The 12,950-nt window shown below is 35.9% G+C and overlaps 6 non-coding genes across 6 annotated transcripts; 1 reads left to right on the top strand and 5 right to left on the bottom strand.

The window, feature by feature from the left end:
- Window positions 1-2,561: 2,561 nt before the first annotated feature.
- Window positions 2,562-2,634, bottom strand: TRNAT-GGU (transfer RNA threonine (anticodon GGU)). The gene has a single exon. It is a non-coding gene; the product is annotated as a tRNA-Thr (tRNA).
- A 270-nt stretch (window positions 2,635-2,904) lies between these two features.
- TRNAT-GGU (transfer RNA threonine (anticodon GGU)) lies at window positions 2,905-2,977 on the bottom strand. Its single transcript has one exon. It is a non-coding gene; the product is annotated as a tRNA-Thr (tRNA).
- A 1,959-nt stretch (window positions 2,978-4,936) lies between these two features.
- TRNAT-GGU (transfer RNA threonine (anticodon GGU)) lies at window positions 4,937-5,009 on the bottom strand. The gene has a single exon. It is a non-coding gene; the product is annotated as a tRNA-Thr (tRNA).
- Window positions 5,010-5,279: 270 nt separating this feature from the next.
- On the bottom strand, window positions 5,280-5,352 carry TRNAT-GGU (transfer RNA threonine (anticodon GGU)). The gene has a single exon. It is a non-coding gene; the product is annotated as a tRNA-Thr (tRNA).
- Window positions 5,353-7,311: 1,959 nt separating this feature from the next.
- TRNAT-GGU (transfer RNA threonine (anticodon GGU)) lies at window positions 7,312-7,384 on the bottom strand. The gene has a single exon. It is a non-coding gene; the product is annotated as a tRNA-Thr (tRNA).
- A 444-nt stretch (window positions 7,385-7,828) lies between these two features.
- On the top strand, window positions 7,829-7,901 carry TRNAT-GGU (transfer RNA threonine (anticodon GGU)). The gene has a single exon. It is a non-coding gene; the product is annotated as a tRNA-Thr (tRNA).
- The last annotated feature ends 5,049 nt before the right edge of the window (window positions 7,902-12,950 follow it).

Below are 12,950 nucleotides of genomic sequence, written 5' to 3'. Positions count from 1 at the left end.
ATAACCCCTTAATTTTATGTAGTTACGACAGTGGCGTAACTACGGACCCGTAGCCCCGGCGACCAAGGGGGGCATAACATTTTCACAAACTAGGGTGCCCTTTCCTTTGAAAAATTACTATTTTACGACAATTTCGAAAATTTTACTACTGCTTCATAACAAATAATTTTTTTTTCATAAAGGACGAGTGGCAGGTCACTTCCTTGATTAACGACGCACCCTACAAAGATTATATCCAATTTAACCGTGATTATTTTGCTTAAATTCGATTTAATCACGATTATGTTCATTTAAATCATGTTTAGAATGTTTAAATCTGATTTAATCATGTTTAAATGATTAAATCGGATTTTAATGATTAGATCATGATTTAAAAGATTAGATCATGTTTAGAATGCTTAAATCACGTTTAATCGTGGCTCGAATGTTTACATCTGATTTAATCATGATTGAACGATTAATTATGATTGAAATGTATAAATCTGATTAAAATGATTAAATCCTGAATAAAAAGATTATATCATAATTAGAATAATTAAATGGCGTTTAAATTGTGATTATATTGATTAAATCGTGATAAGATTGATTAAATCGTGATTAGATTTTAAAATCTCGATTAAATTTTTTAATCTTGATCACCCTGATTTAATCACGATTATCTTGATTAAATCATTTTACTATGATTAAGACGCACCCAAAATGGAAGTTACGTGCCCCTCGACAAAGGACCTATTTGATATCTTGCGCCTCCGAGCTACGAATATTTTTGGTTAGGTTAGGACTCAGTGGACCTATATATCTTCGGTTTCATCAGAAAATATTAATTTTAAGTGGTTTTCGGGGTAATTTACGATACCCCAATTTTCGTGGTTTTTATTTTCGCCTAAAAGTCTATATAACGATTCTTAATTGAGGTCCGATTTTCCTTAAAGTTATATTTTTGAATATCTCCGGTTGTGATATAGCCCAATTTGCAATAACGTCGCTTAAATTTAATTGTAAGTCAGGTTTTTTGGACAGCGTATATGGACCCCCGCGCCTTCCAACGTCGTAAATCCTCGTGTTTATTGGTCTTATACGAATATTTACCTCTGGAGTTTTCAAGGTCGTTCCAAATATGACCAGAAAAAACTATTAAGTTTGACACTTTTCGGAGTAGTACACCTGTGTCTACTACTCCGAAAAGTGTCAAACTTAATAGTTTTTTCTACACCTACACGGTGAATGTAATACCCCTCGGAGAGTTAACTATTGGCGGTTGTAGGAAGTAGGTAACAACAAAGCATATAGTTGCTTACAGTGGTGGATTACCGAATAAGGGCCTCGGGCGCTCCTATGGCAACATTGTCTTAAAATCAAAAACACTTTTTCATGAAGGACATTTTAACATTGGGGTCTGGGGCTTCAAAGAAACAGTCCGCCGCTGCCTCATAACTTTGTAAAATAAAAGTTAAATTATTTTAAATGCATAAATTAATTTTATATAGTAAAACAAAGTATCACCGGAGTAATCATCCCATAGTACGTCCGATTAAATGAAATAAATAAGTTTTAACAATACGTCTTTAAATTGCGATGCCTATTGTTTATGGTGGTAAAATCGAAAAGTCAAGGTAAGTGATGCCAAGCAATTCGTATATATTTTTTAAACGCAGATTGAACTGATTACAAAAATATGCAATCATCCATTATTTAAGTAGGGTTAACAGTACTTAAACGAGTATAAATTTTATTTTATTAAAACTATTGCAATTCATAGAGATAATTTTAATTTTATTATTACGCAGGAATTAATATAATTCGAAGTTTTTCATTTTAAATCAAGGAATACTTCTGCGTATTGTTCGATACCAGAGTGACTGAGAAAAATCATATCACCTCGGGTAAGAATCGAACCTACGACCTTTGGGTTACCGTCCCAACGCCACTACCATTGGACTACCGAGGCCATGAATAATCAGGCCTCGGACTTCCAATTTAAGAATGACTGGATCTGGTTCACATTATTGACGGGATATATTTAACCCGTTGTTGACGGTGCCGTAGCATTTAACGTCAACTAATTTATAACAGGAGCTTGATAGCCTGTAGTCATAACATAGAGATAATTTTAATTTTATTATTACGCAGGAATTAATATAATTCGAAGTTTTTCATTTTAAATCAAGGAATACTTCTGCGTATTGTTCCATACCAGAGTGACTGAGAAAAATCATATCACCTCGGGTAGGAATCGAACCTACGACCTTTGGGTTACCGTCCCAACGCCACTACCATTGGACAACCGAGGCCATGAATAATCAGGCCTCGGACATCCAATTTAAGAATGACTGGATCTGGTTCACATTATTGACGGGATATATTTAACCCGTTGTTGACGGTGCCGTAGCATTTAACGTCAACTAATTTATAACAGGATCTTGATAGCCTGTAGTCATAACATAGAGATAATTTTAATTTTATTATTACGCAGGAATTAATATAATTCGAAGTTTTTCATTTTAAATCAAGGAATACTTCTGCGTATTGTTCCATACCAGAGTGACTGAGAAAAATCATATCACCTCGGGTAGGAATCGAACCTACGACCTTTGGGTTACCGTCCCAACGCCACTACCATTGGACTACCGAGGCCATGAATAATCAGGCCTCGGACTTCCAATTTAAGAATGACTGGATCTGGTTCACATTATTGACGGGATATATTTAACCCGTTGTTGACGGTGCCGTAGCATTTAACGTCAACTAATTTATAACAGGAGCTTGATAGCCTGTAGTCATAACATAGAGATAATTTTAATTTTATTATTACGCAGGAATTAATATAAATCGAAGTTTTTCATTTTAAATCAAGGAATACTTCTGCGTATTGTTCCATACCAGAGTGACTGAGAAAAATCATATCACCTCGGGTAGGAATCGAACCTACGACCTTTGGGTTACCGTCCCAACACCACTACCATTGGACTACCGAGGCCATGAATAATCAGGCCTCGGACATCCAATTTAAGAATGACTCGATCTGGTTCACATTAGTGACGGGATATATTTAACCCGTTGTTGACGGTGCCGTAGCATTTAACGTCAACTAATTTATAACAGGAGCTTGATAGCCTGTAGTCATAACATAGAGATAATTACCTCTCCGAGGGGACAAAGTCCCCTACGAGGGGTTATACAACGACCGTGTCTGTCTGTGGGTGGGTCTGTGGGTGGGTCTGTGGGTGTGTCTGTCTGTCAGGACTGCGAACGCGTTCGCATTTTCGGTGCAAAGTGTAATCACTGCGTACGCAGTTTCTCAAAGGGTTGGCAAAACCACCGTGTGACGGTGAGCGTTAACGGATGCATTTGCGGTTTGGTTTGGATGGTGTTTTTTCGCTCACCGTCGTGACGGTTTGGTGTATTACGGTTTTTGTAATGTTTAGGCGTAGGTTGTGAGTGTTGAATTTGTTGTGTTTGTGTTCTGATGCATGTGCATGTTGAGTCTGTTGTGTTTATATGGGCGTTTTCTCTCCAACTTCTTCTTAATGACTTTGGGACGGACCGAGTGCTGAGTGTAATGCTACCTCTCAACGTCCAATGGCAGGGTTTCCACCAGTTGTACACGATATTCGTCTTAGTATCAATTTGCGATCGCATCGGGCGGGATTTGAACCCGAGACCTCCTGATTGACAGGCGGACGTTCTACCACAGAACCACCGACACTTGTTACGTCTTATTGAAAATTAGACCTTCAGCTTTATCGGAAGCGTATTTAATAGAGTACGAAATTTTGGTTTAATTGAAATAGAATTGAAATTGAAATTATTGCATCGAAGAAATTCTAATTTAGCGTTTCTCTATTGATTAAAAACAAATGCGCCACCCAGGTTTCGAACCCAGACCATTCGGCTTGGCAGTCGAGCGCTCTACCACAGAACCACCGATAGCTGCTTAGATTCACTGAAATTAAGACAGGCATCGTAAGCATAATAGGTAATAAAGTCTTTTTTTATTAATGAATTTATGAAGGCCTAATCTGGTATTTTTTAAAGGTTAAATCTTGTTTTAGCGCAGTCAGCCGAGATTAGAGGGTTAAAGGGTAGACCCTGTGGGTGGTCCACTTTCTTAACGACCTATATATAGTTCTGTTAATTCAAAGGAGATAATTTAACGTTAATTGCTTTAAAAGCTGGCGGTTAGTCAAGTGGCTCTCTGTGCTTTGTTGATGGTAAGGTTTTTGCTTCTTGTAAATACATTTGGTGTGGATATTTGGATATCTACGATTTCTAACGCAGTCAATGATTTCTTGGGTGTGCGAGTCATTATATGATATTGGAAATTGGACGGCATTGGTCTTTTTCATGTGGTATGCGTCACAACGTCAACAGGAAGTGAACGAGTCGTCCACTACCAGATATCTACGGTATCTTCATCAAGGGCGAGTGTTGAAATAAAATGAGCGTTAAAGATGCGGCAAGTATTTCGTAAGCGAGTAATTCCAAAAAGCCTCTGTAGATATTTCATTAAAATTTGCTTCGTATTATATTTAACTGATAAACTTGTTCTGTAAAAGGGTTTAATTCAATTGTGCATTGTTATAGTACGTCTAACTTACTGTTGTAACTACTTAACGTATGATATTCTGAATAAATTAAAATTGGTCGTTTCGTCTCAATTATTTTAATTATAATTAAAATTTTATACCGGGCGGGATAGAAATGGGTTAATATTTTTAACAAATAACTCTAAATTGCGGAGATATATCTTTAAGGGTTATCTCGAGAAATTAATACCACTAGGGACAATTCTTCCGAGGAGAGGTATATTTTGGCTTGCCAACTTGTTTTAATTTTATTATTACGCAGGAATTAATATAATTCGAAGTTTTTCATTTTAAATCAAGGAATACTCCTGCGTATTGTTCCATACCAGAGTGACTGAGAAAAATCATATCACCTCGGGTAGGAATCGAACCTACGACCTTTGGGTTACCGTCCCAACGCCACTACCATTGGACTACCGAGGCCATGAATAATCAGGCCTCGGACATCCAATTTAAGAATGACTCGATCTGGTTCACATTATTGACGGGATATATTTAACCCGTTGTTGACGGTGCCGTAGCATTTAACGTCAACTAATTTATAACAGGAGCTTGATAGCCTGTAGTCATAACATAGAGATAATTTTAATTTTATTATTACGCAGGAATTAATATAAATCGAAGTTTTTCATTTTAAATCAAGGAATACTTCTGCGTATTGTTCCATACCAGAGTGACTGAGAAAAATCATATCACCTCGGGTAGGAATCGAACCTACGACCTTTGGGTTACCGTCCCAACACCACTACCATTGGACTACCGAGGTCATGAATAATCAGGCCTCGGACATCCAATTTAAGAATGACTCGATCTGGTTCACATTAGTGACGGGATATATTTAACCCGTTGTTGACGGTGCCGTAGCATTTAACGTCAACTAATTTATAACAGGAGCTTGATAGCCTGTAGTCATAACATAGAGATAATTACCTCTCCGAGGGGACAAAGTCCCCTACGAGGGGTTATACAACGACCGTGTCTGTCTGTGGGTGGGTCTGTGGGTGGGTCTGTGGGTGTGTCTGTCTGTCAGGACTGCGAACGCGTTCGCATTTTCGGTGCAAAGTGTAATCACTGCGTACGCAGTTTCTCAAAGGGTTGGCAAAACCACCGTGTGACGGTGAGCGTTAACGGATGCATTTGCGGTTTGGTTTGGATGGTGTTTTTTCGCTCACCGTCGTGACGGTTTGGTGTATTACGGTTTTTGTAATGTTTAGGCGTAGGTTGTGAGTGTTGAATTTGTTGTGTTTGTGTTCTGATGCATGTGCATGTTGAGTCTGTTGTGTTTATATGGGCGTTTTCTCTCCAACTTCTTCTTAATGACTTTGGGACGGACCGAGTGCTGAGTGTAATGCTACCTCTCAACGTCCAATGGCAGGGTTTCCACCAGTTGTACACGATATTCGTCTTAGTATCAATTTGCGATCGCATCGGGCGGGATTTGAACCCGAGACCTCCTGATTGACAGGCGGACGTTCTACCACAGAACCACCGACACTTGTTACGTCTTATTGAAAATTAGACCTTCAGCTTTATCGGAAGCGTATTTAATAGAGTACGAAATTTTGGTTTAATTGAAATAGAATTGAAATTGAAATTATTGCATCGAAGAAATTCTAATTTAGCGTTTCTCTATTGATTAAAAACAAATGCGCCACCCAGGTTTCGAACCCAGACCATTCGGCTTGGCAGTCGAGCGCTCTACCACAGAACCACCGATAGCTGCTTAGATTCACTGAAATTAAGACAGGCATCGTAAGCATAATAGGTAATAAAGTCTTTTTTTATTAATGAATTTATGAAGGCCTAATCTGGTATTTTTTAAAGGTTAAATCTTGTTTTAGCGCAGTCAGCCGAGATTAGAGGGTTAAAGGGTAGACCCTGTGGGTGGTCCACTTTCTTAACGACCTATATATAGTTCTGTTAATTCAAAGGAGATAATTTAACGTTAATTGCTTTAAAAGCTGGCGGTTAGTCAAGTGGCTCTCTGTGCTTTGTTGATGGTAAGGTTTTTGCTTCTTGTAAATACATTTGGTGTGGATATTTGGATATCTACGATTTCTAACGCAGTCAATGATTTCTTGGGTGTGCGAGTCATTATATGATATTGGAAATTGGACGGCATTGGTCTTTTTCATGTGGTATGCGTCACAACGTCAACAGGAAGTGAACGAGTCGTCCACTACCAGATATCTACGGTATCTTCATCAAGGGCGAGTGTTGAAATAAAATGAGCGTTAAAGATGCGGCAAGTATTTCGTAAGCGAGTAATTCCAAAAAGCCTCTGTAGATATTTCATTAAAATTTGCTTCGTATTATATTTAACTGATAAACTTGTTCTGTAAAAGGGTTTAATTCAATTGTGCATTGTTATAGTACGTCTAACTTACTGTTGTAACTACTTAACGTATGATATTCTGAATAAATTAAAATTGGTCGTTTCGTCTCAATTATTTTAATTATAATTAAAATTTTATACCGGGCGGGATAGAAATGGGTTAATATTTTTAACAAATAACTCTAAATTGCGGAGATATATCTTTAAGGGTTATCTCGAGAAATTAATACCACTAGGGACAATTCTTCCGAGGAGAGGTATATTTTGGCTTGCCAACTTGTTTTAATTTTATTATTACGCAGGAATTAATATAATTCGAAGTTTTTCATTTTAAATCAAGGAATACTCCTGCGTATTGTTCCATACCAGAGTGACTGAGAAAAATCATATCACCTCGGGTAGGAATCGAACCTACGACCTTTGGGTTACCGTCCCAACGCCACTACCATTGGACTACCGAGGCCATGAATAATCAGGCCTCGGACATCCAATTTAAGAATGACTCGATCTGGTTCACATTATTGACGGGATATATTTAACCCGTTGTTGACGGTGCCGTAGCATTTAACGTCAACTAATTTATAACAGGACCTTGATAGCCTGTAGTCATAACATAGAGATAATTTTAATTTTATAATTACGCAGGAATACCAGTCACTCTGGTATGGAACAATACGCAGAAGTATTCCTTGATTTAAAATGAAAAACTTCGAATTATATTAATTCCTGCGTAATAATAAATTAAAATTATCTCTATGTTATGACTACAGGCTATCAAGCTCCTGTTATAAATTAGTTGACGTTAAATGCTACGGCACCGTCAACAACGGGTTAAATATATCCCGTCAATAATGTGAACCAGATTGAGTCATTCTTAAATTGGATGTCCGAGGCCTGATTATTCATGGCCTCGGTAGTCCAATGGTATTGGCGTTGGGACGGTAACCCAAAGGTCGTAGGTTCGATTCCTACCCGAGGTGATATGATTTTTCTCAGTCACTCTGGTATGGAACAATACGCAGAAGTATTCCTTGATTTAAAATGAAAAACTTCGAATTATTGCAATTCATAGGAGACTCTTACACTTTATTAATGTTCTCAAAAAACCGGTGTTACCAGCTCATAATAAAATTGAAATAACACGACTGATACTTCATGGTTTTAAAAAATTAATGCTTTAATTAAATTGATTCCACTATTCTTAAATCTATAGTATAAGGACACGTCGCGGCTGTCCTGGATAAAGTCATATAAATTGAATTTTGTATCCATGGTTAAAAATTTATAATAAAATTAAAGTAACACGACTGATACTTCATGGTTTTAAAAAATTTTAATTGTTATAAATGTTAAAATTGCGAGCTTTCGGGTACGTGACCCCTTGTCAAGCACTAGGTTTACAATAAACTTATCTCCCTTTTCATTATTAACAATTCATTTTTTACCTCCATTCATTTTTAATTCCCCCCAATTTTTAATACAAATTTTCCCTTTATCTTAATTTAATTTCCCGTCATTTTTTATAGTTCGATTCTCGGGTCAAAATTTTACCATTATCCAAATCCATCGTGTGTCCCTTTGTTTTCCAAACATGATTCGCTATTCCGTTGCTTTTTCCCCCTATTTTTATACATTTTTCATGCTCTTTTTTTCTAATTTTAAATTTCCGTTTTGTTTCTCAAACGTATGATTCATTTTTAATTAATATTGATGCCAATGTTTCTGGTTTTTTACTTTTTAAATTAATATCTATGTTTGTTAGCTGTCTATTTGTTTTTTCAGTTATTCCTTTTTTGTATGGGAGAATCAACATATTTCCAAATTTTTCAATTGTTTTGGGGTAATTTACTAACAAAGTGTGAGTCGAAAATATCATTTATTAATTTTTGAGGGTAACCGCATTTTATTAATTGTCTAAAGTAAATTACGATTCCACACACCCAAATAATATAAAAATAGGCATTATGAAAAGTATAAAAAAGATAAAAAAATTACTTTAGACAATTAATAAAATGCGATTACCCTAAAAAATTTTACCACCATAAACAATAGACATCGCAATTTAAAGACGTATTGTTAAAACTTATTTATTTCATTTAATCGGACTTAGTACGAGATGATTACTCCGGTGATGCTTTGTTTTACTATATAAAATTAATTTATGCATTTAAAATAATTTAACTTTTATTTTACAAAGTTATGAGGCAGCGGCGGACTGTTTCTTTAAAGCCCCAGACCCCAATGTTAAAATGTCCTTCATGAAAAAGTGTTTTTGATTTTAAGACAATGTTGCCATAGGAGCACCCGAGGCCCTTATTGGGTAATTCACCACTGTAAGCAACTATATGCTTTGTTATTACCTACTTCCTAAAACCGCCAATAGTTAACTCTCCGAGGGGTATTACAATCACCGTGTAGGTCTGTGTGTGTGTCTGCCTGTCTGTGGGCTGCAAACGCGTTACCTGGGCAAAGTCGTAAACCGTGTTTAAAGTTTAAAGGGAGGCAAAACCACCGTGTCCTGGTGAGCGTTAACGGATAAAATTGCAGTTGGCGCGGGTTTGGTTGTTTTTTCGTTAATGTTCACCGTCGTGACGGTTTCAACTCAGCTTTTCTATTGTTACGTTTATGTTTATTGTGTTATGGCGGTAGTGGGTGATGAGTTCGTTGTGTGTGCGTTTTGTATGTAGGGGTATTCTTTTTCCAACTTCTTCTTATTGACTTTTGGTTCACGGTATTCGTCTTAGTATCAAATTGCAAAAGCATCGAGTGGGATTCGAACCCGAGTCCTCCTGCATGACAGGCAGACGTTCTACCACAGAACCACCGATACATGTTACGCTTCATTGAAACATATAAACTCAGCTTAAGCGGAAGATAATATTTCTAGATTTTAAAGTATACATTTTTTACGTATGAAATTTTAAAGGTCAAATCTTGTGTTAACGCAGTCAGCAGAGATAAGATGGCTAAAGGGTAGACCCGGGGTGGTCCACTTAGTAAGTTTTTTGTAATTTACTAACGGGTTTTCTTATCGACTTAGACATAGTGGTATTAATGCGGTGGTGTTAGTTTGACGGTTATTGACATACTTTTGAATCGTTAAAATACTTTTATTACTTTACTCGTAACTTCGTAATTTATTTTTCGTTTTTTCTTATCGGCTTTATATGTGTGATATATTTCCCTTAATGTGGTTGCTTTGGTTTTATAATTTGAGATATGCGCTGTTGCCTAGACTTCACTATTCAGTTAAAGTTTTTTTGTGTGGGTTATTTACCGGGAATTGTTAACGGTAAGGTGTTTTTGGTTTTTTCTACTACAATATTCATTTCCGTTGGTATATGGATTGACATTTTCTGGATTTCTAAGTATTTGAATTACCTTGTTGCTTGATTGGGTTATTATTATAATTTTTGTTACATATTTCTGTAAATAGAATGTTTATCAGTGAGGGTATTTAGATTCACTTTTTCTTTATTCCTAAATATTTTAATTAACTTGTTACTTGGTGTTGTAATTATTATATATTTTTCTATTGGTTAATTTTCTTGTTTGTTTATAATGTGGGGGATAATTCATATCTTCGATTTTTTATTTGAATTGATTTTTATCGGCTTCGTTCGGTTGCCGCCATGAGCCTACGCAGTTTTTATTAGTGCTTTCACTTATAGTTGTGGTTTTCGCTTAAACTTTGGTTATTCCATATAAATTTGATTGTTTAAGACCTATAATGCAATGGGTTTGGTTTTCTCTGTGTCGTGAGCGTTCTTATAATTTCAGGAAGTCTATGAGTCGTCCACTACCAGATGTGGAATATAGATATTATACGGTATCTTCATCAAGGGCGAGTGTTGAAATAAAATGAGCGTTAAAGATGCGGCAAATATTTGGTAAGCGAGAAAATACAAAAACCCTCCGTAGATATTTATTTCATTAAAATTTGCATCGTATTATATTTAACAAATAAACTTGTACTGTAAATAGAGTTAAATTCAATTGTGCATTGTGTTAGTACGTCTAACTCACTGTTGTAACTACTTAAGATATTATATTCTGAATAAATGAAACTCGGTAGTTTCGGCTCAATTATTTTAATTATAATTTAAATTTTATACCGGGCGGGATTGCGGAGATATATCTTTAAAGGTCATCTCGATAAATTAATACCACTAGGAACGATTCATCCGAGGAGAGGTATATTTTGGCTTGCCAACTTGTTAACTAAACTATTTTAAACCAGGAAATATAAGCTTAATTTTTTATCCGATCGGTACTTTGACTCAAATAACGATGATGTTTTAAATAGATGGAATTCTTTTCTTGACACCGTTGATATCGTTTAAATTAAATAACATTTCGTTTGGCTCATTCTATGAAATTTCAGGCAAATGTCAGCCATTTATCAATACACTCGTAGAATGACAATTGACTTATACCATGAGCTATTATTTTTTTTACCCACGTTTGACACATTCGGGCTCTCAATTATTTTTAAAGCAATTGTACTTACTTGTCATTTTAGCAGCCCCTTCTCTCGCTGGTTTGAAGAAGTAATGCAAGTGTCCCAAGAAGGGCAGGGTTTTCATGCTGGATATTTCGGAGTCCCTTTACTTTCCACTATTTACACTTTTGAACAAATACGCAAATAGAAATACAACTGCAGAAATTAACGCCAACGCTATGGTGGCAATGGCTTCCATTCTAGGAGCACGACGTTGTATTTAGCCTAAAATTCAATGTGAAGTGACCAAAAAGTCAGAAGTGGGGGTCAAAATAATCAGCTGGGCTTAATACCCAATGCACAGTCCCAGGCCTAAGTCACCCAGCGTCTTATAACTGAATGTTGAAATACCTCCAGTTTTAGTGGTCTACTATATAATGAAAGGGAATCGAATATTGAGCAATATTTTTTATAAACATTAATTTTAACGTTTCCAAATAAGTTTTTTTTAAATATTTATATTTTTCCTCAAGTATAACTATCTAAAAGAGAGTTTATTTAGTTTCAGGTACATTTAAATGATAAACGAAGCTTTTATTTCATTGCATTTTTAATAAATTTAAATGGAAAGATGAAGTTATACTGAAATGAAACGCGTTTAACATTTCCTTATTAGACTTTCCTGTTTGCTTAGAATACAACACAGAATGGATCAGTCCTTTTTTCAGTAATATCGGGTAGCGTTCTTTGGGTTGTACTGCGCCAAAAATGTGGAAAGAACTATGGTCCTAAAGTATGCCCATTTCGAGATATGGCTCGTTACATATTATTTGAAATACATGTTATTTTCTTTTTGAAGAAATAATTTAAATTGAAAAATGCATTGGACTAGTCTCATCAAAAGTTACGGATTTTGCATAAGTTTGCTAACTTAGTTGGTTTCTAATAACAAGACGTGCCAAATCAATAGAGACAATATAAACTTGGACGAAAAAAATTATTTTGCGATGCTTTTGGCTTGAGAAACTGTTACTGCCTAATTGCTAGTCTCTGCATTTGCATGTACTACTTCATGAATTTCAAAAAGGTTATTTTTTAAATCTTTAATACTATTGATTCGACTTTCCCAACGAGTGTCGGATAAAGACTTTAGAGTGGTCCGACTTTTGATCTGCAACACCTCCAATCAAACCGTGGATGCAGTAAATAATTTAAAAACCCTTCGAACAATAACAAAAAGGTAAAAGTTGCTGAAGATGATATGATTTAGCTGCATCGAATATTGTAAGACTAACAAGGAGACATCCCGAAGTGTAACCCACCGATTTTGTTCAAACTCGGGGAATGGTACACCTTCTTGTAACTTGAAATATCCTAAATATAATTTATTCAATGGGCAACCGTTTTGCCATGGCAACGAAAAATGTTCTTGACAACAACAAATGGAAATTTCCCATTGAAAGAAACATGGGATGCTGACAGATTGCTAGGACCCCCCTGTGAAAAAATTGAACAAATTTCAAAATATCGAAAATGCCAAAAATAGAAAAAATAGATAAAAATTGACAAAATAAACATCAAAATTGAT

This window comes from Leiobunum rupestre, chromosome 2 (genome assembly GCF_980474605.1).
Source record: "Leiobunum rupestre chromosome 2, qqLeiRupe1.1.hap1, whole genome shotgun sequence".
NCBI classification, from domain to species: Eukaryota; Metazoa; Arthropoda; class Arachnida; order Opiliones; family Sclerosomatidae; genus Leiobunum; species Leiobunum rupestre.
The sequence above is the reverse complement of the archived record's forward strand: the minus strand, read 5'-3'. Positions and strand labels throughout refer to the sequence as shown.